This window comes from Micropterus dolomieu, linkage group LG08, assembly GCF_021292245.1.
Source record: "Micropterus dolomieu isolate WLL.071019.BEF.003 ecotype Adirondacks linkage group LG08, ASM2129224v1, whole genome shotgun sequence".
Lineage (NCBI taxonomy): Eukaryota > Metazoa > Chordata > Actinopteri > Centrarchiformes > Centrarchidae > Micropterus > Micropterus dolomieu.
In genome coordinates, this window is record NC_060157.1 from 18,864,792 (window position 1) to 18,891,303 (window position 26,512).

Sequence of the window (26,512 nt, forward strand, 5' to 3'; positions counted from 1 at the left end):
GTAGCCCAGAGGCCTGCTGACATGAAATGAATCATCCTGTACAGTGGCCATGTGAATTCATGATGTTGTCTGGTGAAATAACTCCTGACATTTATCATCACAACTTGCATCTTATTTTCAGAGTTTTTAAATATTAGCATCATACTCAACAAGAGAATTTTAAGATGTAGGAAAGCTGCTTTATAGCCGTTTTAACTAAAACCTGATGGTGGTCTCATATGGAAGATAAAATGGAAGCAAACTGTCCGTTATTAACATCCATCAGCTTACCAACCAACTTCCTGGTTCCACTTTGACCTCCCTTGACATGCAGGTTCCTGAGCAATGTGGGCTTGTTTTCAACCTATCAGATCGCCTGACAGCTCATGTTTCTTTCCCTGTCAGACTTTCTTGTATCAGTGTCAGTGTGTTCCCGGGTCTCACCAATTACTTTAGTGAGTACAATGTTAGAACAGACACAGGCCAAAACTTCAAAAATCAAAGTTGTAATAAGCCGCAATTATTCTTTAAACGCATCACCTCTGATTATTCTCTCGTAAGACATGTGGGTTGAGCTATTTTAGGAGATGCCCCAGTGGTCAGTGACATGGCTCAAATTGGAATGTAGGGCAATAAACCCATTGGAGGAAACACCGCAACTCATTAGAGTGGTTACAAAACTTAACACACCCAGTGAGTCCCAGTTCAGAACCACAATTAGACTCTTTAATGTTTTGCCTAATATGGGATCCTCAATGGACTTGCTAATGGTGTCTCTGCGGGGGGTTAGGTGAGGGTACGGTTGAGTAGGGATGTTGAAAGCAGACAACTCTGGCGCTCTCTCTATCACTCTATTGCCTTATTAGTGCTGAGGCAGCAGTGTGTGGACACAGGCAGCCTGCTGAGCCCAGCACTACTGAAGCACAAAGACTTCAGGGCCCCAGGACATGAGACGAGCCAAAAACTGAGAAAAATAAGACTGAAAGAGACAGAGCAGGTACACCTGAACAGACCAGTTCCTGCGTCACATGAGTAATTTTGACAGGTGTCAAAAAAGATCCTGCCCCCACCTTTTCTGACATGCATTAAGATATTTCTGCACACTTGTGACAGCTCAGTGATCTCCACGCATCCACAGGACATTCAGCTCTGGGGGACATGGCTTACTGTCAGGACTGGGAGCATGCATAGGTGCCTTGTGCTGGGAGGTTAATGGAGAGATACTAGAGGCAGACAAAAGAACCATGGCAGGCTGAAAATGACTGAATGGACAGAGGGTGCAGGTCAACGCGCTACTGTTCAACCTAATACTCCGGCATGTCAACTCAACACCTCCAATCAGCAGGTTGTTCGCTCAAAGATGAACTATGTTAGTAAGTCAGTTGGTTTCATCAAGCCAAACTGATGAATCGAGCTTATATTTAATTAGGTTAAATGAAAATCAGCGAGTGAGTGAGTCAAAGTTGTATTTATATGAAAGTAGAGTAGGATAGACTTCCTGCACTCCTTCACACCCAACATCAGAACGTGCATGGGCAAAGTTACTTTTTACTACAAAATCACGATGCTAGTGCAAAGCGCTACGCCATGTATGTAACACCTTGTTCAGACAGGAGGCAGAAGCACAGTGCAACAGCCGCGATGTGTAAATTCTCATGCGAACATGTCGCCTGACTGTTCACAGTCAAAAGGCGGTTCTGCTCTTCTCGTTATGTGGAAAATATGTGGAATAAGTACATAATTTAAAAAACGCAATCACAAACAGCAGTGATATTACCTAATAATTATAGTGTATGGGCAGATTTTGAAATTTCATCATGGAAACAAATCAGCAGAATTGAGGGGTTTAGGTGCAGGAAAATCAAAAGGGTTAGCAAGCATGGGATGCATATTTTATCATTTATCAGAATCAGATAATTTATATCATATCATATATATAATTTATACTGTTTATAATAGATTATCAGTGTGTCTTCTTGCCAGACTCAATCGCGAAAATATTCACCAGAAAGCAGACCGGATGCCAAAACAATCGCTGGATTTGTCAATCTAGGTGGCAAAAGGAAGCAGGCAGCGCTTTGCAGCACTTCCGCCTCCTGCCTGTCTGATGTACGGACCATGATGGTGTACCCCAGCTGTCATATCCGCACAGTGTGGTTGGGTGAAGTGGATTATAAATATAAATAGCAGGGTGTGGTGATCAATATATTTTCAGGCAGTCACATTACATGTGTCATACCACTCAAAAAACTGGAAATACACGGACCAAAGAATGTATGTAAATGATGTAACTAGTGACTCTGTTTGCATTTGTAGCATCATACAAATATTTTCTTTATTTTGAAAAGCAGCTTAACTAATATCATATTCAAGCTGTTGGGTTCAATAAACATGTTATTTCCTGTCAAAGTTTTAAAATATACTTGCCAATCAGCTGTTGTTCAGGTAATTCAGCAAAATATAATAACTATGCGAAATTACATATTTGCAAAACCCCTTAAAAAAAACCTCAAATATGTTTGAAGATTTTCAGAAAAATAAGATCAGTAATGCATTATAAGTGGAATGATGATTTTATTATTTTTTGCCCAGCGAACATACTTAAAAGTCAATGAACCTGTGTCATTAAAAGAAGTCCACAGACACAGTAATAGACATTATAGATAACCGTTGAGGTTGGAGGCTCAGGAATCTGATCTGGAGGCTGTGAACAGCTATATGAGCTGAGTGGACCAGGCCTCGGGTAGGAGACACAAGGTCTGACCTCAGGAGACTAATTGCTTCCAGGAGTGTGGACCGGCCAGACCAAAGCACTACTTAAGGGAAACTAAACATCCAAACTCAATCACGTAAGCCTGCGAGCAGAGAAAAATGCCACAAAAATATTGTACATTTTGTTTTTCAAAACACACATAAAATGTAATTTCCAGAATTCCCTCTCGTGTCACAGCATCAACGAAGCATGAGTGTTTGAGGATATGATGTTGAAAAGCAATCCACTGACACTCCTGAAAGTTGAGTTTGTACACTTTACTTATGCTGAAGAATGTGTGTAAGGATTGTGCACGCTTTTGTCCAGAAACAATCCACAAATGTCTGTGCATGTGTGCTGGTAGTGATAATCAGTTCCAGGCTCCCAAAGTTGTCCGATATCATTTCATTAGAGCAGAGGAGCGAGGGCTGGGGCTTTGGCCGAGATTAGGGCAGAGTGAGAAACTCTACCCCAGCCCCAGTTGCCCTGAAGAGGGCTGGCTAAGCAGTGGAGGAAGGGACAAAGCGCGTGTGTGTGTGTGTGTGTAAGAAAGAGCCGGACGGGGGGTGGTCAACAGGATTATTAGTGGGAGGTTCAGCTGTTTATTATTCCAATTCTATCTCTAACAGCTGAAAATTGGAGAATTAGACGGCAGCCCTGAGCAACCTGGGGATCAATGCAGAGGGGTTAAACCCCCGTGGCATGGCTCCACACACTCTCAGATACTGACGCAGCACATACACACACACACAGCACAGAGGTCATTCACAAAACTTACCAGACACATCAGATTTACCGCTCTGAAGTGATAAGACACTCACGGACTTCACAGGCCGATGAATAGCTTCGCACTTCAGACGTGGGTGAGTGTTTGAAAAACATAAGGCTCTGTTAGTTGGCTGCTATAAGCTTGAGGTTTTGTTGAAATTCTATTGAGTTTCCTCTTTTAAGCTACAGCAATGTTTCTGTAAAATCTCAAACACATTAAGGTATTTGTAGCATTCACAGTATCTTATTTTTTTCCCTTGCTTTTTTGCTGGATTATGACCTGTGACCAGAGAGGAACTACAGAGAACTACAGAGAAAGCCAGCCAAACAATTGCTTTAAACACATATATAGAAATACCAGCTATCCACCTCCCAATACATCCTTTAGACACATGGACTTTCTCTGTTACATACACTGTTGGCATGTGTCTGTAGTGTCAGAGTCTCTTGTCACGTCCATGCATGTTGTTAATCTGGAGAGGGACATGCAGGCATGCAGTCTGAGGGCATGGAAACAGGTCTTTGGACATATGGAGGTCAGGGAGTTGAATATAGATTTTAAATTGCTGCTTCTAGCTGTTTCAAATTCAAATTCTGTATTTTGTGTCTACATTGTTTTTCTGTGTTACGGCTTTAGGCAGGCTAACAAGTAGACAAACCAGATTAAGGAGAGAAGGTGCTGAAGCAGGCAAACATTAACTCCATTGGCATTTAGACTATAGCTCCTAATGCCACTCATGTCGATTTTGAAATGAAAAGAGCTAAAATCACGAGCAAAAAAAGCAATTATAGTGTAGACAGTGTGCGCTGCTCATGGGATTTTTCCCCAAAGTTAACAGTAGATTAAATATATTCAAGAGAGTGTGTTGTGTGTGTGTGCATCCTTTAAGCTGTAATTAAACAGTGAGCTAATCCCCTGGTTTTCCTCTACATTTAATCTTCTACATTTATTTATGTTGACTGTAGTTTGTCTACGTGTAGCACCTTATCACCTGCACGTTCTGCCTGCAGGGCTTTTCTGCAGTTTAGTAAGGGTATAGGTCTGCCTTTGTCTTAAGATGGTGACTATGATGCTCAGGTTGGTTCTTGATGTCCAAAAGAAGATAAAATAGAGATTTAAAGCTTTTCTATCGTTCGTGGAGATTGTACATGACTGCAAAAATGCAGCAGAATAGTTTAAAACCAGCATGTGTTTTCAACCAAGGATGGAGTAGTCCGATGCACAAAGACAAGGGAAGAGGAACTGGCAGAGGCTGCACAGCTGTATGGAAAACTCTGGGTTGATGAAACAAGTGAGGGCCTGGACGAACATGAGAAGGAATCCATCTTGGAACCATTTAAGTTCCTATTTTACAACACTGAAGACATGGAGGCTTTGTGAAGAAATTATAGTTAGGCACGGGTATTTGGCATACTGTGAATGCAAAATGGACAACAACGTATGACTCTAAATTCAAGCAGTAGTGTACTACTATTGTGGTTGATTTGTTCTGCTGTTCAGGTTTACAGTACAAGTAGAAACCTCAGCTTCTTGTGTCATATCAAATATGCACAGTTGTCAGTTTTTCACATTAAATTCAGATGATTGCAGTAAAATGCCGTAGTACAATGAACAAAATTATAAACGCAACACTTTTGTTTTTTCCCCTTATTCATAATGAGATGAACTCAAAGATCTAAGACTTTCTCTATGTACACAAAAGGCCTATTTCTCTCAAATATTGTTCATAAATGTGTCAAAATCTGTGTTAGTGAGCACTTCTCCTTTGCCGAAATAATCCATCCACCTCACAGGTGTGGCATATCAAGATGATGATCAGACAGCATGCGTATTGCACAGGTGTGCCTTAGGCTGGTCACAATAAAAGGTCACTCGAAAATGTGCCCTGCAGAAAGACTTTTTCACACACTTGTGTAATACACGGCAGTCATCTTCCACTTGAATCTACAGAGGCATGCTTTTAATCAAATATAACATATAATCGCTATATCTACTGACATAATATACACACTTCTCTTCATTGTCCTACAAATGAGCAGGCAGGTTGATCAAAAATGATAAGTCATGCAAAACAAGACCTTGCTTACTGAGGCAAGTTGTAACTTGATGCTACAAGTCACTGACATTAATTTGCAAAAATGCTTACTTAATGAAGATGATTTCCTTAAATAATGGCATGCATTTATTCACTGCGAATAGGTCAGCTGCAAATTGCATGAATGTATTCATTATTTCAAATATTTTCCAATGGATTCACTCTTCTGGCATTAGGCTTAAGAATGACTCACAGAGCACCCTGTGCATTTTCAGCCTACTCAGCTGGTTGAAAGAAACTTTATCCTTGGGACTTCATTCACAGTCACAGAAATGTTGCAAATAGCAGCCGTACATTGGCAAGGTGATATTGAGAACTGACAATCGAAGCAGAGTGGCATTAGTGGCCAGGACCTCGCAGCAAAAATTGCCAACATTGTCAACTCTCTGTTCCTAAAATGATACCACAGTTTGGTGCAGTTATGTGTCAATTATCACAAGAACATCTCACTGCTAACACTGCCTCGTGCTTATTTTCTATAAAATAATATATAGGATATTGATCAAATTACCTCTATCTGGCCACTCAGAATGGTGCAGGTATGTCTGAATAAAATCTCACTTAATTATGGCTCAGTCTCCATCCTCTCCATCTAGCAGCTATTGATAGATGTGTTTGTGGCAGAAAAGACTTGTGGAAAATTGATTGAAAATTGATTTAATTTTGAAAAGACAATTCCTATACATGTAGGGCAGGCATGAGGAAAATGGATGTTTGCCATCTGCATGCAAAGAAGGAGAGTTATGAGCTTCACTGGGAGGAAATATAGGAAATATGTTATATGTTATTATAAATAAGACAGAAGTAAATAAAAGTGTGTGTGCATCTGTGTGTGTGTGTGTGTGTGTGTGTGTGTGCGCGCGCGCGCGCATGTACATACTGCATAGAAGATGGAAGTTTGACAGTAACAAAGAGAAGAGAGGGACTCAACGGAGTGCACAGGGACATGAGCAAAGGCACATAGGAACTATCTGCTGGATTAGATGGGATAAATCAGGTAATTTTCTTTGAATTAAATTTTGTAATGACTGAGGCAGAATCGTTCCTGTAGTATATTTTCAACTCAGAACTGGTGGACCAGAGTGGCTCAACCTCAAGAAAAGGAATTAGTTTTCCCTTACGTGACTGTCACAGACTCCAATAGTTCTTGTTGGTCTATTGGTCCCTCTATTTTCTACTCCATCAATAGAGGTTGGTTGGGAGCTAATGGCTATTCTCCACTCCTTATTAAACCTTTTCTCCAGGGTCCAACTCGTGCCCAGTGTTCAGGGAAACAGGGGCAACAGAGCGGGCCGCGGCTCACTGGGGTGTCTTTTCTAAAGTGTCCAGCCTGTTGGAGAAGAAGACCTGGACAAAGCAGGGGTTCTGGTGAAAGCTGCCTGTTGTCCACCTAATCCCAGCTATGGTCCCGTCTCCATTGACAACGCGGACCCGAACAATGGTCTCTTTCAGGAGTTGTTCTCTTCACTGACACACTGACACGGCAACAATAGAGAAAGACACTTAAGGAATGGAAAACCTTGTCCATGATCACACATGTGCTTTCTTCACAAATGATACAGGAAAGAAAACTGCATCTGTAAATGAATGTCAAAAATAGTTTTCCTCTGTCCTAGCAGAAATGCGAAGCCACAGGCACATAAGACCGGTCTTCCATATGTTCACAGATGAATGCAATAAACATAAGCCTAGGATAGCCAGTTGTAACAGACCAAAGGTGTGAAATAGGCTTCACCGTGTGGTCTGGTATAAAATGAATTCTCTTCTTCGAGATCAGCTTTTCTCGCCTTGCTTTTTCCTTTCCTTTGAACACATTTGCTGACCAACAGAAAAGGAAGATGAATGCTACCACTTCAGATGTCGAGGCCCCTTCTCTCATCTTCTTCGATCCAGATTTCACATTAAACTTGTAATAGCATACGACCCTGCGAGGCACAATTCTCATTCGGGTGGGCCATGTTATATGAATGAGATTTTGCGAAATGCCAATATTTATGCACATACATTCACATTCTGAGCCTTTCTCATCATTGCTTCTACTTCAGTCCTAAAGGAAGAGCAGCTGTCATTTGATACATCAAATTATATTGAGAAATACACACACAGGTACACGCGCACAAACACTAACTATTTCGCCGCTCAAAATGTACAACCGCACCACAATGTCCAGACACTGGTTCACCTGTAATAAGCTTCTCCCCACTGCTCTGTGCAGCCCTATCCAGTCAGCTGGCTACAGTTGTTGGGAAGGTCATCTGTCAGAGAATGAACTAGGCTGTGGCTGTTTGGCATCCCCAGGAGGTCTGCAGAGAGGGGAGAGGCGTCTCTGAAGGACACTTTCCCTTCGCTCCTGTGCTCTAATTCAATCGTTCTGACAGGGTAGCGGTGTCCCACTGTCTACCAGCCCAGTAATCTCTGTGTAATTGAGTTCCCAATCAGCCATCCATCAATAATGCATCTGGTTCCATGAGGGATGAGATGACCACAGTGCTCCGGCCCTCTGCGTGGAGGAAGGAGACAGGATTCTGCTCCGACTGGCCAGAGAGATCTATTACTTCCTGGAGATCACTCACCAGACTCTCTGGCTTGTATCACTCACAAAGCACAAGCTACTTCAGAAATGTTATTATGTTATATCAGCCACTATCTTGGTGGTGTGGGTGGTTTGCAGAGCTGAAAAGTTTGTTGTGCAAGACAAACATAGAGATGTTCAGAAATCAGCCCACGTATCTATGTTGTAAACATCACAAAGATGATTCAGCGCTATCAGCAATGTGTTGTGTGGTTGGATGATAGAAAAGATTCAAGGAAAATGTCAAGGGACATCAGACAGACACTGAAGCACTTTTGTGGAGCCCCTCTTATGGTGTTTTGAAAAGCATGTCCATATAGATATACACACACACACACAGTCCACCCACATACTCCTCACTCTTCAATTGCCGGTGCATGCCAAACCATCAATTAGTGACTAAGACCATGGTCCTCCAAGGTTAAACTGTACAGCTGTCTGAATGATTTTCAATTATATGGCCAGGAAGCCCCCGACAGCTCTCTGGCTCCCACCTCCCTCTCTGGTCTCACAGGGTCATTTATAATACCTAACGCCTCCCATAGATAATTGTGTATCACCACCTCCACAGTTTCAATTTCCGATCTTGGCGCACCTAGTAGTGCCCCTGCCCTTGTGTTATGAATAAACTGCATTTGATGGAATATTTTGAGGGAAAAAAAATCTCTGTCCAGTAGTGATCTATATGTGTTATTAGGCTTTTGAAAGCTGTAATGCTTTGAAGAAATATTTAGTCTCATAAAAACCATCCACTTCTTAATATAGTTTACATGTCAGTTATTCGAACTAAGTATGAAATCAAAAACCATTTGTGATCATCTGCAGCTCCCCACATCTTGGTAACATCAGGATCCCAGTTGTGCTCTCCCTTTACCCTTGGGTCTGCCAGATTAATGACTCAGTTAAGTCCCCATTACATTACATTAGCCCATTCAGCCAGCGCATACTGTACACTCCCTGGCAAATAAATCACATCATAAAAAATATTAATCAATCTCAATAAGTGACTTCACATAATCTGGTTGATGTTAAAGAGTATGACAAGGGTTTATACTCAGAGCAGCAAATTACTGTCACTGACAGGGACAGACTGACGCTAATAGCACCGGAGCTATTGGCTTATCACTGCAATGAGTCTATGAATCTCAGGGAGGGAGAATATTCTTTGTGTTTACTGCTCCCAGTATTACACTAGTCAGTAGCCTGAACCGATTCCTGTGGTTGGCTGGTTGGGCCAAAAGTCATAAAATGCCACAAAAGAGTGCTGCCTTCCCAAGCAAGATTAGAAAAAACAATTCTGTGCTGTATAATAGTGTGACAGCGTGGGTTCAAGAAAATTGCAGTCATGGAAAAGGCGTAGGTGTGGTTCACACCACCCAACAACACACACAACAACACCGTTCCCAGCTGGAGGTTAATTCAATCCCAGCGTTTTCCATTTTGAGGCTGCTGTCAGGCTCAGGTCTGCGGTGTGACATTGTGAGGGAGAGGTAATTACATTTTGGTCCAGTCCGGCAACTCAGCATCTATTCAGAAGGTGCTGGCAGTGCCCTCCTCCTATAGACCACAGCCACCAGAGGAATGTCCAGCTCTGGACACACTGCTGTGGACAAACAGCTCACAGGCTACAAAAACGGACTTCAATGTTTAAACTAAAAGCATTTATTAGTAAACTTCCCTTAGTCAGAATTGTTTCAATGCACTGACCCTGTTATAATAAGCGCTAATGTTTATCTGACAACCCAAAAATTACATTAACAATCATTCATTAAAACGATTCTCTGTTAAGTGAAAATCCTGAAAAAGAATGCCAGTCAGTTAAATTGCTTTGGCTCAATATCAGTTTCTAACATGCAGGCTGGAACAGACATTTGAGCCTTTAAGGTAGCTCCTCTGCATTCAACTGTCACTGTGACAGAGCTGTCTTGTGACAGAAAGTGATATTGTGGTGAGAAAGCTGAATGTAATCCGAGAGGGTTTACTTTCCATTTTCTTGGGAAGGACCCACATGACCGAACAAATGAGGGAACACACTGTGTATAGACGGTGCTGTAGGTCAAGGGCTGTGAACTTTGATGTAGAAATGAAACACACCCTGCAGTTCCTCTGCAATTAGCATATTGGGGTTTAACCCCGTATAAATGGCTGAATAGTATTGGCCGCTGCAGGGCTCCTATCAGAGAGCAGAGTCACCAGGTGGAGTTTAACTTCATTAATGTGTTGTAAGGTGGCAACATATTACAGGCAGTCATACGCTGTACATATTGATAATAATTTCTGAAATAAGCAAGAAGAAGAAATGGTACATGAATATCACAGCTCTTGAATGCCTATTAGGTCTTGTGAAGGGGTAAGCTGTTCATGCTAATCATCAATTACTGAAATAAACATACAATTCCCATATTATGCTAATGAAAATAACCATCCTCTCAAATTCAATGATAACTATAAACTGTATCACAGATTAGCTAGGAGCATGGATAGACAGTAAGGGTGGGGGAAAAATCGATTCTTAGATGCATTGCGATGCGGACGTGAATCGATTAACAAATATCAAAAATCGATTTTCTAAATGTTAATTGATAATGTAATGTTGACGGAACAAAAAAGTCCAGAAGTGCAGCGCCAGATAGTCTGTGGTGTGCACTTAACAGAGACAAGTGTTCCCCCTATTCCGCATACTGAAGCTGCCTAATGAATGACTGCCGTAGGGCTGGACAACAAAACAATAACCATCAGGTTTCTTCAACTTTCACTCAGGAGCAAAAATCAGCCTAAAAACTCAAAAGAAATAACGATTTGATACTTATCGTGATAATTATCGATATCGAAAGATATCGTGATAACATTTTTGGCCAGCCCTAGGCCGCCACTACTAAAATTTCACATGATCATTAATATCAATGTGCAACTAACGATTTTAACACACACACTGTGTTAGCACAGTAACTTCAACGCTTGGCTAGCTTCCTCTTCTCATTCTTCAAAGGACATCTACGTGACAGTCAGGTGTCAGAAAGTGATGGAAAAAGCAAGAATACCAGAGGAAAATATGAGCAGTAAGTTGTCATTCTGGCAGTAAATGTACAGTGTAGGTTATAGTGTGTCTGTTAATAAAAGTCTGTCTGTAGTTTCCCCAACTGCTGGGAAAGTGAAGGCGGTTAGCGCTAGCAGATCTCGCCTCTGGGCTGCAGGGCTGCTACGCCCTGGAAGCTAGCAGTTTTTTTTTTTTGGCTACTAGTTTCGTATACCGAGTACACATATGAATGCTGTTTCTCACAGCCCATGGTGCTAAAAATAAAAATTTATAATGCGTAGTTCTGCAACTGACATACATAATTAGCGTAGTTGGCAACTACATACAACATAATCCGCACCTTCTGCGTCACGTGAGAAATTCACAACATAGCATGTTCATCTCACCACAAAACTTTGTGATAGATTTACAGCTTTGCTGATGCTCTCAGTTCATGTGTGGTTATGTTATACTTGTCCATTGTGTACTATTGATCAGGCCCTGGTGAAACTTGTGACTAAAGCTTAGTCCTATCCCAGCAGAATAAATCACAGTATTGACCCTGTGGTTATCAATAAAGGTAATGACAAACATCTGGCCCCACCTTTAATGGAATCGACAGAGTCTTCCTGGCAGCAGCCCAGCATTGGCCACACATAGATTGCCTTGATCTTTCCAGTGGGAACCCACCCTTGGTATGCAAATGAGAGGGGAGAAATGCAATCGCCATCTAAAGGTAAGCAGTGCTCCTATCGAATTAGAAGCTGAAAATCTCCATAAACACCAAAAAGAAACATCTTAAAACGACTGCTGACAATAAGCCTGTTTAGACTGACTAAGATTTATTCTGCCAAGGAGCTCTGACACAGTGTATCTATGTCAATGGAGGAATAAGTGAGGAGATCAAATCAATGGTCGCTCCTCTGAGATCCAGAGGTGCTGAGCTGGGCTTTTGGAGCGGCTTACAGAGGCAGCACTCTGTCCTGTGTATGTCTTGGGTTTGTCAGGCCTAGATCATTATTAGGGCCAAGGTTCTTCTGTGACAATATGCTCCCATATATGAAAACACCTGACCTTAGTAACAGAAACTATTTATGTGGGTTCAAATAGGAGTATGGCTATAGCATAGCATTGTTTGTGCAAAAGAGCCACATTGTCCTTCTAACCTTGGGATCGATGAGTGGCTCAGAGAAGCAGACTGCAATAAATGTCTCTGTTGTCTTGTTCTTACACACAAGGATGGGGCTACATAGAAATGCAACATATTGAAGAGACGGCAGCATAACTGAAAACACAAAGCAGTTGGATACCCTGCAGGCCAGTTAGCGTTTCACTGCAATCATGACAATCAAAAGAAACATGTTCATAGGACTAATAGTAAATGACACAGAATTGCACTCTATTGGCAGTATTGAATTCTGAGAGTACTGCAACAGCAAGCAATTACAGCTCTCTATCACATACAATTTGAAATAAAATCATTTTGCTGTAATGGGAATGTTACAACTAACATTTTCCTTTACAGACAAAAAGACAACACAACAATCTGGTGTGCCACACAACGAGAAAAGTCCTATAGTCAAGCTGAATTTATGCAAAGGTGAAATACACAGTTTAAAGACTGATGTGAAAACAGCAAAGATGGGTTGGATGTCTCAAAATGAAATGAAAGAAAAAAAAGCAGGAACATCTTGTGTTGTATCTATCCTGGGGTTTTCCAATGAGACAACAGCTAGTGAAATTTTATCATCACGTCATAAAGTTCGGTCATGTGTCTCCAGGTTTCCATCATCATTTCTTTCAGGTTTCCACTTCATTTAGTGGATGGGCTGGAGCCCAATGAGTGAGTGACTCATAAAGTAGGGATGTACACACACAACATGCAGGGGAAAAAACATAAAGGTTTACTAGAACAATTCAATTAAGAGAGGCTTTAGGGCCTGCTGTGTCTGGGATCACCTCATTCAAATCTGAAGAAAAGCTGCACATGAGACATATACAGTACATGCCTAATGTAACACCTGCAGATAAATACACAGTATTCATTTTCCAAAATTCAGTTCATCCAAATTACAAAAAAACATTGGTGAGCTCAGTCTGATTGTGTAAAAAAAAAAAAAGGCAATGAACAACAGTGTTGGTTCATAGGTGGATTGAGTCTAAAGACGGCAAAGATCAACAATGTTTGCACAAACTGGAAAATCTATCATGTACAAAAAAAAAAAATGTATCTGAGGATTTTTATAGCATTAAAACTTAAATCCCCAAGGAAAAAACATCTTTCTCTGAAGAGAATCAGTGTTTCAGCAGCAGCCAAATCCTTCAGCAGAGTAGATAAAAAGTACCAAACTGACGATGAATACCTTTTAGCATTTTGTGTGATTTTTCCCATTTACGGTAAGATGAGGCAACCCTAGACCTTCCTTTCCCCGCCAATCCTGTTACTGCCGGGATTTGTTCTGCTGGCCCTATAAAAGATTAGTCCTCGAGGAGAAAGAATGGACTTGATTAGCTAGACAGCAATTTAATGGGATTGTCAGAGGGGCCTACAATAAATCAGCTTTTGTGATTAAATGGGATCTCCAGTAAAAGTTGTACGTCTCCAAATCAATAAGGATTGAATGTTTCTCCCTTTGTTTCGAGGTGAAGTAAAAAAAATAAATAAAAAAGTAAAATAAAAAAGCAAGTGAAACAAAGCCAACCTTTCCGGTGGGCTAATGACCCCACATCCAGTGGTGAGAAGCAGCTCACAGTGGGGAGGTGGAGAGAGAGGGCAAGTAGCCACTCAGACTGGAGACGGAGGGAGAGAGAAAAAGAGATGTATAGAGAGACATGTGTTCAGAGTAAAGAACAAAGCATCAGGGAATAGTTGGGGCATTAAGTAAAAGCAAATGGACGCACAGCCATAACTGGACTGATACTGTAAAAGCTCTAGGCATTTCTGTAATGGCTAACCACAGACAGTGCTGTACTCCCCCTCTCTGTCTGTCTATGTCCAAGTGCTCACAGGGATGTGAGTCATGTCACTCCATGTGTATCGCTCTCATTGTGATTGAACACTTGGAGAAAGAGTTGTTCTTTGTCTATTAGTGGGAAATAAAATGGTGTGGAGGCACCGAGACTCCAGCCAGCCCATGACCCCGTGCAGCGGTGGAGAGCTGCCCCGGTCAATTAAACGGCAGAGCTCTGATTACTCTATACATATTAACCACCAAACACCAGTGAGACGCAGATGGTAGTGCCCATAGATCATCACACCAGGTTAAATGGAAACATCACGGACCAACAGGGTTTGTTTCCTGCCTAAACAGATATGGGATTTGGATTCTGCGAGAGGTATCATAAGGTTAAAAGATTTATTGACGTTTTGAGGCGGGGCTTTTCAAAAACACAGAAAAAAGAGAGCATTAATCAAAGCATAACATACGCTGCTATAACAAAACAGATCCACAAAGCAAAACATAAATGACTGCTCTTCATGAAAGTGACTTTTTTCTGTTCTTCTTCTTGTGGTACAAGTCGGGCAACCAGCTGTATGTATGTGGCCCTGGTTTCTATCTCGGGTGCTGCGTGCAGTGCTAAGCTCTGACTCACCCCTCCACTTCACACATCACATCAGATCAGAGGGTAAGAAGAGCGTTCCAGGTCCTACCAGCCGCTCTACATTCCTGCTGCTTTGATACTGGGGGGGCTCCCCCGTGTCTGTCCATCATCATCGTCTCCCCTCTCCTCCACCTCCAAACCCTCCTCTAATCCCCCCATAGACGCGCGCACACACACACACACACACACACACCGCTCTCTCTCCCTGTCCTCCCCCAGCTCAGAGGAATTTTCCAGCTCTGGACAATGTTTCATTTCTTCACAGGCCACATCTTTGATAGCTTAATAGCCCCTGCAAACAGGAGAACATGCACTGAGAGACAGGGGGCTTTTAAGTAATATCCCCCATATTCAAGTCATTCAGGTTAGGTTTCCAGGTGTTGTGTGGGCTTTCTTGTCACAAGAAAACAATGTGGGATAACATGCTCTATTTGTGGAGGGAGTATGTTGACTCCTTTTCCACCAAAGTCTGTATTATTCAGCAGGATAGATATACCATTCACAGGCAACAGTTAGGAACGCAAGGACAGTGCACAAGGAGACGGTAGCCCTGAGCATTGTCCAGCAGCCTGGACTCAATTCCATCTTCCTATTCACCTCTAATTCTCATTGAGCCACAGCCGCTCTTCTCTTTGTCAGTGCCATTTCTCTACCTTTCACTTTGACATCATCACACAAATGTGCATGGTTTCTATGTGGCCCTCAGCACTTTGAAGGTCTTTGAAGGCACAGCACACAAAGAGCGGCAATGCACACACTGATATTTCCATCTGACAGTAAGTGTTTTGCTGTGCTTGGAAAGGAGTGAAAGTCTCTCTAGCTGGAAATAATTGCATATTGAAAGACGTGCATTTGAAAAGTTCCAAATTGATGTATTTCTAGTGCTCCTCTGTGGTACAATTCTTATGAAGCAAAACATCGCCAATGCATTGCTCTTGACCTTTGCCCCCACGCACAATTACTTTTTAGACCAGTGGCTCTCAATCCTTTAACTCAAACACTACAGTTATGCTAGTTTTCTATCTTACCTTACCTCTTATCTTACCTCTCTTATCTTTAATCAGGGAGTGATTTACACTTGGTTGGCTAAGTGAATGCTTTGAAAACCAATGTTCTAGATGACTATCCATAAGACAACTGGGCGCACAGCAAAGCAGCACAGCCGTCATTTTCCTGCAGTGTCCTGCAGTACTTCCAAAAGGACCTTTGTGTGCTCCCAGGCCTCCCGGGAGACGTAGTCCATCCAGCACATCCTGCACCTCCTGCCAGACAAACATGCCTTGAACACCTCCAGTGGGATGCAATTGGGCAACATCTGCCAACTTCAAAGGGGCTTGACAAAAGGCGATTCAGTAAGACCAATATAATTGGGTCATCAGTAGGGCTGTCGCGATAACCAAAAAGCATAAGATAAGCAAAATTGAAATACCGCGCTATTGGTCAAGCCTAACGCGGAGGTTGGCAAGCACTGCAAGAACCCCAATGTTCATACTGTACACTTAAGGGCCTGTTAAATTAATAAATGAGTGCTTCAAAAGTTCCACAACTGTAACAAGCTCTGTAACGGTTCAAGGATGGATCGCCATGGGCTGTACGTGACCCGACTTCAAACTCTGAAGCTGTAAGTGTTGCCGTGATTTGTGTTGTTTTACTGTTTATTTTAAAGATTAGCTAACTTGGTGTTAGCATATTGCGCGGCTAATGTGGCTAGTATGCTCGGCGATGTTGGATTAACCTTGTGATCCTGAGGGACAGTCGAGAGAAACTGTGAACGGTACGTCTCATTTGAAGCTCACTTACTAACGAGCGTAGTGTGTTTTCATGTTGCTTTCTGTGGAAATTTAATTATAACATTACTACAGCACAGTGGTTACTTGTGGACAGCCATTCTGCTCCACACCGGCACGTGTGTTTGTGCGTGCGTTGCTGCAGTATGTAAATTGACTTGATAGACATGCCCTGAAGGTAATGATATAGCTACGTCTGAAAAACACGCGGTCAAAGTACAAAAAGGAGTTTGCTTGGCAATGTTGTTCACTAGCACGCAGCAGCTAGCTTGCTCAGACCATAAAGCTGCTGTTAACGGCTCGCTCTGCAGTGAGGTGACAGATACAGACACTCTTACTCTGCCATATGGCACCAAATTACTTCATTGATGAAAAATGCGATAATACGCATACCGCACTGTTGAGCGCCAACATATTGACAGCCCTAGTTATCAGGACCTCAAAGGACCAAAAAGTTTTACAGTAAAACTGTACACAACATAACTGGCATCAGGGTCAAGGAAAAGTCCAGCCGCTATGAAAAGTGTAAAACATAACTAAAATAACTTCATATAATTGCTTGACATTGCATAACAAACAAGAGAATTTATCAAATATAAAAGAGAAAGCAAAGCAAAAACAATTGGAGGCGTTCTGAGAGAGGGTTAGTACACAGCTGTGTCACCGTGGCTGGCCACTGACCTTCAGGTGTCATTTGAGGGACAAGTCCATGATGCTACTTTTACAGCCAACCCCTCCTTCGTCTCCCCACCTCTGCCTGTAATAGCATAGCTTATAGTCATTTTCAGCTATAGGACATTTTATGACAGCCATAGCTATGATGTTAGACCAGGCCAGTGGCAGCAGCGGCGTAGCTGAATACGTAGAACAAGGTGGAGGCTGACCCTGAACGAGCCCCCGCGCTATTGGCTCAGCCGAATAAAAGAAGAACGAGGGCTGGTGGACAGGCAAGATTATGGCAGGAGAGGTGTGTGTGTGGGTTAATCTCAGGTGTTGTGAGCAGGTTTAATATAGATGGTCAGCTAGGATGTGATAGAGGATAATTGCTTCTGGGGTTGTCGCAGATGGTGCTGGATGATCAGTTAAGAATGGCCAGGCCAGAGCTCAGTCAAGGACATTTTTACTGCTCTGATCTCTTGCTCTGATATCTCACCCTTGCATTGTCAATCAGAACTAGTACTGTAGAGGTATGACTTTATATGCAGTTCATTCCATTTTCTGTATTATTTTCTTTGCTTAGCAGTTCAAATGTTATGGCGGCACCATATAAATATGTATTACAAAATGGCTGATTATCAGATCTAGGGGAAAACGGCATTTGTTTCAATTCTTATCTAACTGCCACACTTTTCTACAAAAAGGAGCATATGTGCACAATAAGCGTATTGTTCTTATTCTAATGAACTGATCATGAACCACAGTAATTTCATTCCCTGAGTTTTCAAAGCTGCAACCTCCTACGCAGAGACTGAGGTCCAAAACCCCCGAAGGCTGAAAGTAATTTAGTCAAAACCGAGGGTGTAAACATACACAACTGTACACACTAAACTGAGCGCAGATTCACTCCAATCTCAGGCTAATGCTAACAGTGAGAATGTAATATGATTTATATAACACTGTGAACATTGTGATAGTTGACATAGTGATAGTTACTTTATTTCACCAGGTTAATCCACTCAGTATCACACTTACACAAGACAAGACAAACCAAGAGCAGGCAAGCATGCACACAGAGAAACAAAGACAGAAAGCAAGAGTGACAGGGAGCAGCAGCACAATGATAGAAGTCTGCGCTTGCCTCTCATCAGAGCTATTCCAAGCGGCCGCCCTGTCAGAACACGCCCCAGATGAGGTCTCTCAAGGCGGAGAGAGAGCTGTCATAACAAGACGCCTGGAGGGCCGTTCGATCAGACAGACAGCTCTGAGAGGTGTTAGACACACACACAGGACCTCTCTGCATGTGAGTGGCCCTGGTTATAGCCACAGAGTACAGCACCGCTGACAGACAGCCATCAGTCTGGGGCCTTTATCTTCCTCTCTCGTTTTCTCTCTCGTGGACTCCCTTCGTCTAAGAAAGCACCAGAAGGGAAGGAGCACCGCTGACAGTTTTACTTAAATATTTATGCTGACAGGGAAAAGACAAGAATGTTATCTCCAACAAGACATTTGATCAACACATGCCTTGACTCAGACAACATTTGTTACCTAAAACCCCTTCCCCTTCTCTTAGAGCCAGTTAAAAAGGTATGTGAAAAGACTAAGAATCCAGATAAGACGGCCCATAATGTATGTTGCTGCTTTCATCGGGTGCGTATTAAAATAATCTACCTGTGTGATAAAATGACTTCAAAAATGCTGAGGAATGACTCTCATAAGCTCCTCTCTCCAGCCACATGTAATGACCTGCACCACCTTCACCTTATTCATGCACACTCTGTCCGGTAGTTCACTCTTTTGAGTTCCTCGCTTCCTCGCTATTTACCAAACACAGATGGGCTGGTGTTACAGTGCGCTGGGCCCCTGGGGGACATGTGCGCGAGAATGAGGCAGCACTGTACACAGATGCCACATCTCACGTGAAGCACATCCCATTAAAAGGAGGGTGGACAGCTTCTCCAATCAACAGATCACCTTTTCAAAGAGCCCTTTGTTCCCTGACCCCCGGCAGCTGGCAGCAATTAGCTGCCAGGACAGGACACAGCAGTCCAGCTTGCCAGTCAGTCCATTATGGCGGACGGCCGGGTGAAGCATGGGAGTAGAATCACAAGCGCTGGGGGCTGTAAATTAGATCTGTGATAGATGCTGTGGAATCTCTACTCCCAAATTATGCACACCTAACTTGGAAACTTTTTAAAGCTGATCATACCCAAAGCAGGGCAACACACATGTGAAGTCAACCTAAAGTATGCTATAGAGGAATATTTGTGTACTAGTGTTGTAGTACTCGAGACTGGTCTTAAGACCACTTTTTGATGGTCTTGGTCTCATCTCTGACTCGACCGCCTTTGTACTCGGTCTTGTCTCGGACATTGAGGACTCGGGATTTTATTACAAGACCAGTCAAGACCATAACTTTGGGAATATCAATAAATTGCTTTTGCATTGTCTGATTTGTTAACATCCTAACTTTGATTAGAAGTAAAACGTATTGCTTCAAATGCAACCAATAACCCTAAAACATGTGTTGTTACCGTTAACGACTCTCACCCCTCCCTGCGATGCTTACATTGATTTCAGCTCTTAGTGTTTGTATGTGGGTGTTTTAATAGGAAAGTGGATCTTTTAGATCACTTTGAGAAGTACCTATGATCTCGTTCCACATTTTATTGCGTGCCATGGAATGCAGGGAACTGGTCTCAGCCCCTGGTCTCTTGTCTCGGTCTCTATCAACTCTGGTCTTGGTCTTGACTTGGTCTCGGGTTGGGCGGTCTTGACTACAACACTAGTGTGTACCATAGCTTAGTTATTAGTCTTCATACACAGTTGTGTTGGCACGGCAGAGGTGATGAGTTCAGTTTACCCAGTGGACTGCCAAGTTTCCCCTTGAAAAGTCTTGTTGCTGACAGCAATAATAAAATGCAATCTGACCAATCAATTGTAGACCAGCTTGAACCCCTTAAGTCCTTAAGAATGAGAGGCAGGGGAAAAAATCAATTGGCAATTTACATCAGGCTGATGAGTGTTGAAAACACTGCGAAAGAGACAGCTCCAAGGATCCAAGTATAATTACATCCTAGCCAATGCAGAGCTGTGGCTCTAACATCATCATGGGTTTGATAATCAATGGCACTGAGTAGAACTCACAGCACCTAAACTCCTGTCATTCATGTGCATAGACTACTCAACACACTGCCTCGTATCGCACAGGGGAAGTTATTTGTGTCGCATCGACGGGCAGCAAGTGTGCGATGACCTCTTAGTGGCCCGGCTTCCTGGAAACGTGGCTACCTGGCTGAAACACAAAGGTGCTAGTGGGAAGAGGACACCACGGAGGTTAAGGAGCATATTGAGCCGGGAGGGTGTCTCAGGTGCCAGAGGCTACTGCCATGTTGTGTTGAATCCAATGGACTCACGTGGCGAAATCAGATCTGTGGAGGGGCATAGAGAGAGCTGGACTGTGAGGCTTTTATCTTATTCCGTTATGAAAACCAGGATGAGGAGTGCAGGACTCGTTTCCTTTCTCTGTCTGTCTCTCACTTGTTCCAACAAACACACATTCATGCAAAAGATGCAGCGCACAGCTAGAGACCGAGCCAAAAGTCAAAATGAAAAACAGAAGCAGAGGGAGGTGAATGAATAGTCGCAGTTTCAACTGTTTTGTTTTCTAGTGGAGACAGAAAGAAGAGGCAGAAAAAGGAGTAGACTCGAAGGGTTAAACGTTGGCAAAAAGCGGGGAGGGGACAAAAGGCCCATTGTAGGGGACAGAAGTGTCCCCGGAAAGGAGGGGAGAGAAAAGAAAGCCACCACTGGCTGGTCCCCCAGACCCATTGTAAGCGAAGGGGAGTGCAGCCACGCATGACAGATGTCCCTGGTCATTGTTTCCCCAGCAGCCTCCTCTCTGCCTCCTGCTCCGGCTCTGGAATTCCATGAGATGGCCTCCGTCTGTGAGAGTCGTTCAACGCACCTTTTACTCAGTGTTTCCCACAGGATTTGGAGAGACTATGGTGCGTGGGTCCGAGGCCCGAGAAGGTGCAGTTAAGTAAATTACATGTGTCCATTTACTTTTAATGGGCACATGTAATTTGTTTTATATTTTCTGTGAATATAATCCAATTAATCTTATTTCCATCCTCTACCTTGTTTTGAAAAGCGGACGTTGTCACATGTGTATCCTCGCACTAAATTCATCAAGTCCGACCCAATATGATAAATGTTGTATGTGGTTCTCGTATCGCGTAACATGAAGACTTTACAGCCTCTCTTCAGGTAGGACTCTCATACAGCAACACTTGTCATTGTAAAGAGAGAAAATGACAGGATAAAGTCGCCAACCTGCCTGTCAGCTCGCTCTGGTCCGTTTCAGTGGATTTACCATAAAGGCTTGAATACATTGTGCATTCCAAATTTAGGTGCGGCTAGCTTAATCGCCTTCTCAGAAACGAGTGACAGCAACATTCAAAGCGGTTCAGACCGTCTGTTGCCTTTTCTAAGAAGTCAGCCGCAGATGGAGTGGATGTGCTAGGAGACAATTCAGCAGAACAGTGTTTGCAAACGGCGATTTTTGCGTCTTTCTCTAACACTTTAAAATGCTTCCACACTGCTGACATGTCAACGTAATTGTTCAGTAAAATTTATTCGGTCTTTTGACTTATTAGGCCGAACACCAAAAGTGCTTTTTTTGCTGATTTGCTGAATTAATTATGGTGGCCGAACATTCGGTGCATCCCTCAAATAAATTCACTAGTACTACAATTTAGATATCAATAAAAAAAAGATCAGCTGCAATAATCTCAATGGCTTTAAAACACAGAACTGACATTTTATTTTAGCCTCTGGGCTGTGAAGCAAAAGCAATTACTAAAGCGTTAAGTGAAGCGCAGGTGACAGCTTTTCGCAACATAAAGAGTTGAGGTAAGCTGTTTTTACAAAGCAGTGACGTTTTGCATTCCCCATTCAGCGGCCCACCATGTGGCAGACCTACAGAGGCGGCTTGTCGGGCTGTCAGTCACAGCAACAGTGTGACAGTGGGAAGTGAGCGCAACAATGGCCATGTCTGGTTAATGGGTGAGAGAAATAGCAGACAATCCTTCATTTCTATGCCTCACTACCACACTGTCTGTTCTCTGTCCTTTTCTTCTCTTAGTCTCAACCACATTCTACCAACACTCTCTCACTCAGACTCCAAACAGTTACCCCACCCCCGCCCGCCTGTTAACATTCATTTCTAAAACACACGCCACACACACACTCGCATTCCAATGCATAAGCATGAGAGAGCAACAGAGAGAGAGAGAGATCTCTAAACTGAGTGGAAAATCTGTTTGAAAGCAATGAATGTTTACCAGGTGGATCAATGACTGGCTGTTAAATCATTGGGTGAGTTATAACAGTGCCGAGGCATGGCTGCTGCTGTAACACATAGGAACTCCCTGTCGTACTGTCGGAAGCCTTGCTGCCCTGACCCCAAGCTAAACGCTGCATCAGCACAAAACCACCAACTTTGCCACTCGCAGGGGACATTTCCAGGTCATTATGAACAATACACATTGAACTTCCACATTTAAGCAAAATATTCTACACACTGCCTTCAGACACAGATGCTCAAAGAGGAACTCCACCGATTTTCCACATAAAAGTCTGTTTACTGGTATTAGGGAGTGTCACTGCATAGGTGAAAAAAGTTGATCATACAGTGTGGAGTTAGAAAGAAATAAGGCTAGGTTACCAGACCTCTGCGATCCTCATATGTGATAAAGGTTCTAGGCTAAATTAGCCACTAATGGGATAACACACCTGAATCTTGGACTGAGATGGCGCCAGGTTTTGACAATGAAGAATGCGTCAAATATAAAAGACAGTATCTCTGGTTCTGCTGCATTGATTTCTTTCTTTATTTTTTTTTCTCCAATTGTCCATATCTTTATTTTTTTCCTCCAATTGTCCATTGTGTGTCCGACAATGTCATGGGAGTGTAATGCAAAATCGATGTAGTACAGCTACATACAACTTGACCAGAAGACGCTGAAATGAATGCAGTATATTGTGCTGGTGAAATCAGAATCTTTGCTTTGTTGCTGCTTACTGTACCAGAATATTTCCATGAGGGATAGGACATAAATAAAACTATTAATTATTTCATACACAGTCAGCATGTTAAACTCCCAGGCCAACAAGATACCCAACCATCTCAATTTCGAGAATAATATTACCCTCTAATTAGAAATATACTACTAGTCATATACACGTACGACTCTTCTCATGGAGTAACAAAAGTAAGAGATTAACTAATTACAAATATTAGTAATTACTGTTCCTACTGTAATTGTTAATGTAGTTGGACTTGGCTTTTTTATACATCCTAAAATCAATAATTTTAGTACTACTTTAAGAAAAGCAAGACGGCACATAGCTGTTTCCTATTAATTTTGCATTGAACTTCGTTTCATTCAGGAGAAAATCTTTGATGAAGGTGTTTTTTATAATGAAAAATTACAAAAAGTCACACATTTGAAAGTATCACTGAATTAGAGATACAGCAATTTAAACACTAACAAATAAAAAAACAAAAGCAAATAGCATTAATTGCTGAATTATTTATTATTATAATTACTTTAATTAATTTATATATTTTTGGTATGGATTTCTACTGTAGAGTGTAAAGTAGTTCTGACTGAGCATAACCCAACCCTAAGTCAGAGCTGACATTTCTTCAACACATTTATTTCTGTTTTATATATTTTTGTATGTAAGTTACACTGATTTCAGAAGGATTGTCTACCAAATGTTCACTTCTGCCCTCGCTGCTGTAAACAGATCAGAACAGGTCAGTCCTGTTATTTTTGTTTTTTGCTTTTTACACCGGGAGCTCTTTATATTCTCTTTTTTAAGCTCAACTATTTACCATTCGTTCATCTCTGTACCTCACTGTCACATTCGGCTCCAGTTAAGTGCATGGCTGAAAAACTATTCTGTCTGTCAAGTCTGTCAATGTCAAGTTAATGTCCACAGAGAAGCAACATTAGTGTCATAAATGTTCCTCGACCCACTCATGTTAAGAGTCACGTCTGGTGTCACAGCTGAAAGCTTGAAGCCAAAACACAAGGTATGGACCCGCCCACAAAGAGTATTTATTCTTCCTAACTAGCCTCCATAACCTGGTGGGTCAGACCTTAAATCCAGTGGTGGAAAAAAGCATGACATATGGCCTACTCTTCCTGTCCACAGGCCGACCCTGGATTGGGCCAGCAGACCCCTGGGTAAAGTCAAATGAATGCATGTAAACATTTAGCCCCCTGCGCACTGTGCCGTGATCCCTTGTATGGGCTTAGGTGACCCCAGTCAACATCAATCAGATAGAACACAATGGGAAGAGGCACACAGGGGAAAAACCGGGGTCAACCGCACTTTTAATAAGCAGACACGGATGGCATTGTGGATGCAGATCGGTCCTGTTCTCCTGACCACGGGTAAGCTGGGCACTCCTGCCCCCTCAACCACAAGAGGCATTTATGAGGAACCCTCAATGCATGAGCTTTAGAGATGAGTGGATAATCTACTTGGGCGGATTTAAGACTAATCTGCCATTTTTGCTCTCCAAATCAAATCACAATGGGATACATATAGGGCTTATGCACTGATATGATGATTTCAAAGCATGGACAAAAAGGAAGGCAGAATGGCCAAGCGAGTATTAGGCAGGAATAGGATATAACAACAAGATGAAATGCTTTTTTTTTGTTTAGTTTAGATAACCTAAATGGTAACCGCCTCCTCTAAGAGTCCAGCACAAATTGCACCATGGCAATCTATAACCTCTTTCTTACAGCTTAGCTAAGCTCTATCTCTGAGGAACATGCACCAAGTAAACAGACAGAGAGAGGCTGTTTTGACAGCTGCAGGGACAGCACTACCCTATTTCTCTGCCTTCTCAGATAAGAACTATCAGCAGAGTAGGAAATGCAGGAGCTGGTCATGCCTTACCCTGCTGTACCACGCTGTAGTTACATTGTCATCCTGTGGTTTTGGTCTATCACTGCAGAAGAGCAACAAATTCACAGAGCTAATGACAGTTAGCAAACACTTACTCGTGTGATCATGTCTGACTGTCAGCAGAAGCAGTGATCCCGTGAAAGCACAGTGCCTGCATGGGCATAAACACATGTAATCATATGCACGCGTTCCCACGTGTGTGAGAGAAATCCCCCACATACGGCACTCTAGATGGTGTGTATCCTCTGATGCGGGTAGCTGTCAGTTAAAATCTCTCACTCTGACAGCCCTGGCCCCTCATTTCATTAGCGCTCCTCCTCTCTGCCAGACACTTACAATCCCATTACCTTCTGCAGATCAGCTCCGGCCCGAGCCAGAGCCTCCCTACACAGACACAAACACATTGATCCAACATCTGAACCAGAAAACAGCCAGGGCAGACACAAGAAGTCCCCGATACACAGCCCCAAAATCAATAGGGAAGGAAGTTCAAAAGTCTTCAAAGCAAATCCGTACAAGTTATATTAGTGAAATTTTGTCAGCAAAGATTACAAGAGGATATTAGTTATGATCGACCGCCTTAAACTGAAAAGATGCAGTATTTTTTGATTGGACTGACACAGAATGAACTGTTTCTAACTAAATCTCTACGCTCTTTTCATTACAGGCAGATGTTTTCAAATCCTCAAATTATAAAGACTGAATCAATACATTAATCCTCTTTTAAAGTCAGAGTGAACATTATTAAGGTGAACATTCAAACTGTTCTGAAATACCCTCCCTTGCTCTCTCTTTACCCCAAGGAAATGACATGAGGCCATGAAAGCGTACAAGGCAATCACTTGGCGGTTGAGATTTGAGACCACAGTTGTCCACAAGCATCCTCCAAAACCGCTGAAAATAGACTTTCTCAGCTGCTCCGCAACCATATTTGCCGGAGCTGACTGCACCACCACCCCCTCCACTTATTCCCCCTGTGGAGAAAAGGCCTGAGTCCTTGCTGCAGAGCATTGTTCAGTATTTAAGATCCTGTTATAAGGGGGAAAGAAATCAAACTCCTCCTGTTCTTGTCAAAAAGGCACCACCAGGACCACCTGGCCTCTCCTTCATTTCCATTTGCAGGGGAATAAAAGAGAAAGGACAAGAGATGGAGGAAAGGAAAAGAAGAATGGGAGGCAGCAGGGGCAACATTTTGTGGGGACGAAGTGGATGGAACTTCACAGGGAAAATTCACAACTAACGTGAGCTGCTGCTGGGCCTCTCCCCCCCCCCCCCCCCCCCCCCCCCCCC

The 26,512-nt window shown here is 42.7% G+C and overlaps 1 protein-coding gene across 9 annotated transcripts in view; it reads right to left on the reverse strand.

Annotated features, from left to right (window-relative positions):
• Positions 1 to 26,512, reverse strand: part of fignl2 (fidgetin like 2) — a 48,818-nt gene that overhangs the window by 16,877 nt on the left and 5,429 nt on the right. Inside the window, exon 1 of one of the 9 annotated variants that reach the window (XM_046055601.1) lies at positions 14,778 to 14,836. The exons of the other annotated variants lie outside the window; for them this stretch is intronic. The gene's annotated coding sequence lies outside the window, so the exon portion shown is untranslated. Of the gene's footprint in view, positions 1 to 14,777; positions 14,837 to 26,512 lie in introns of those variants that run through there. 9 annotated transcript variants of the gene reach the window in all.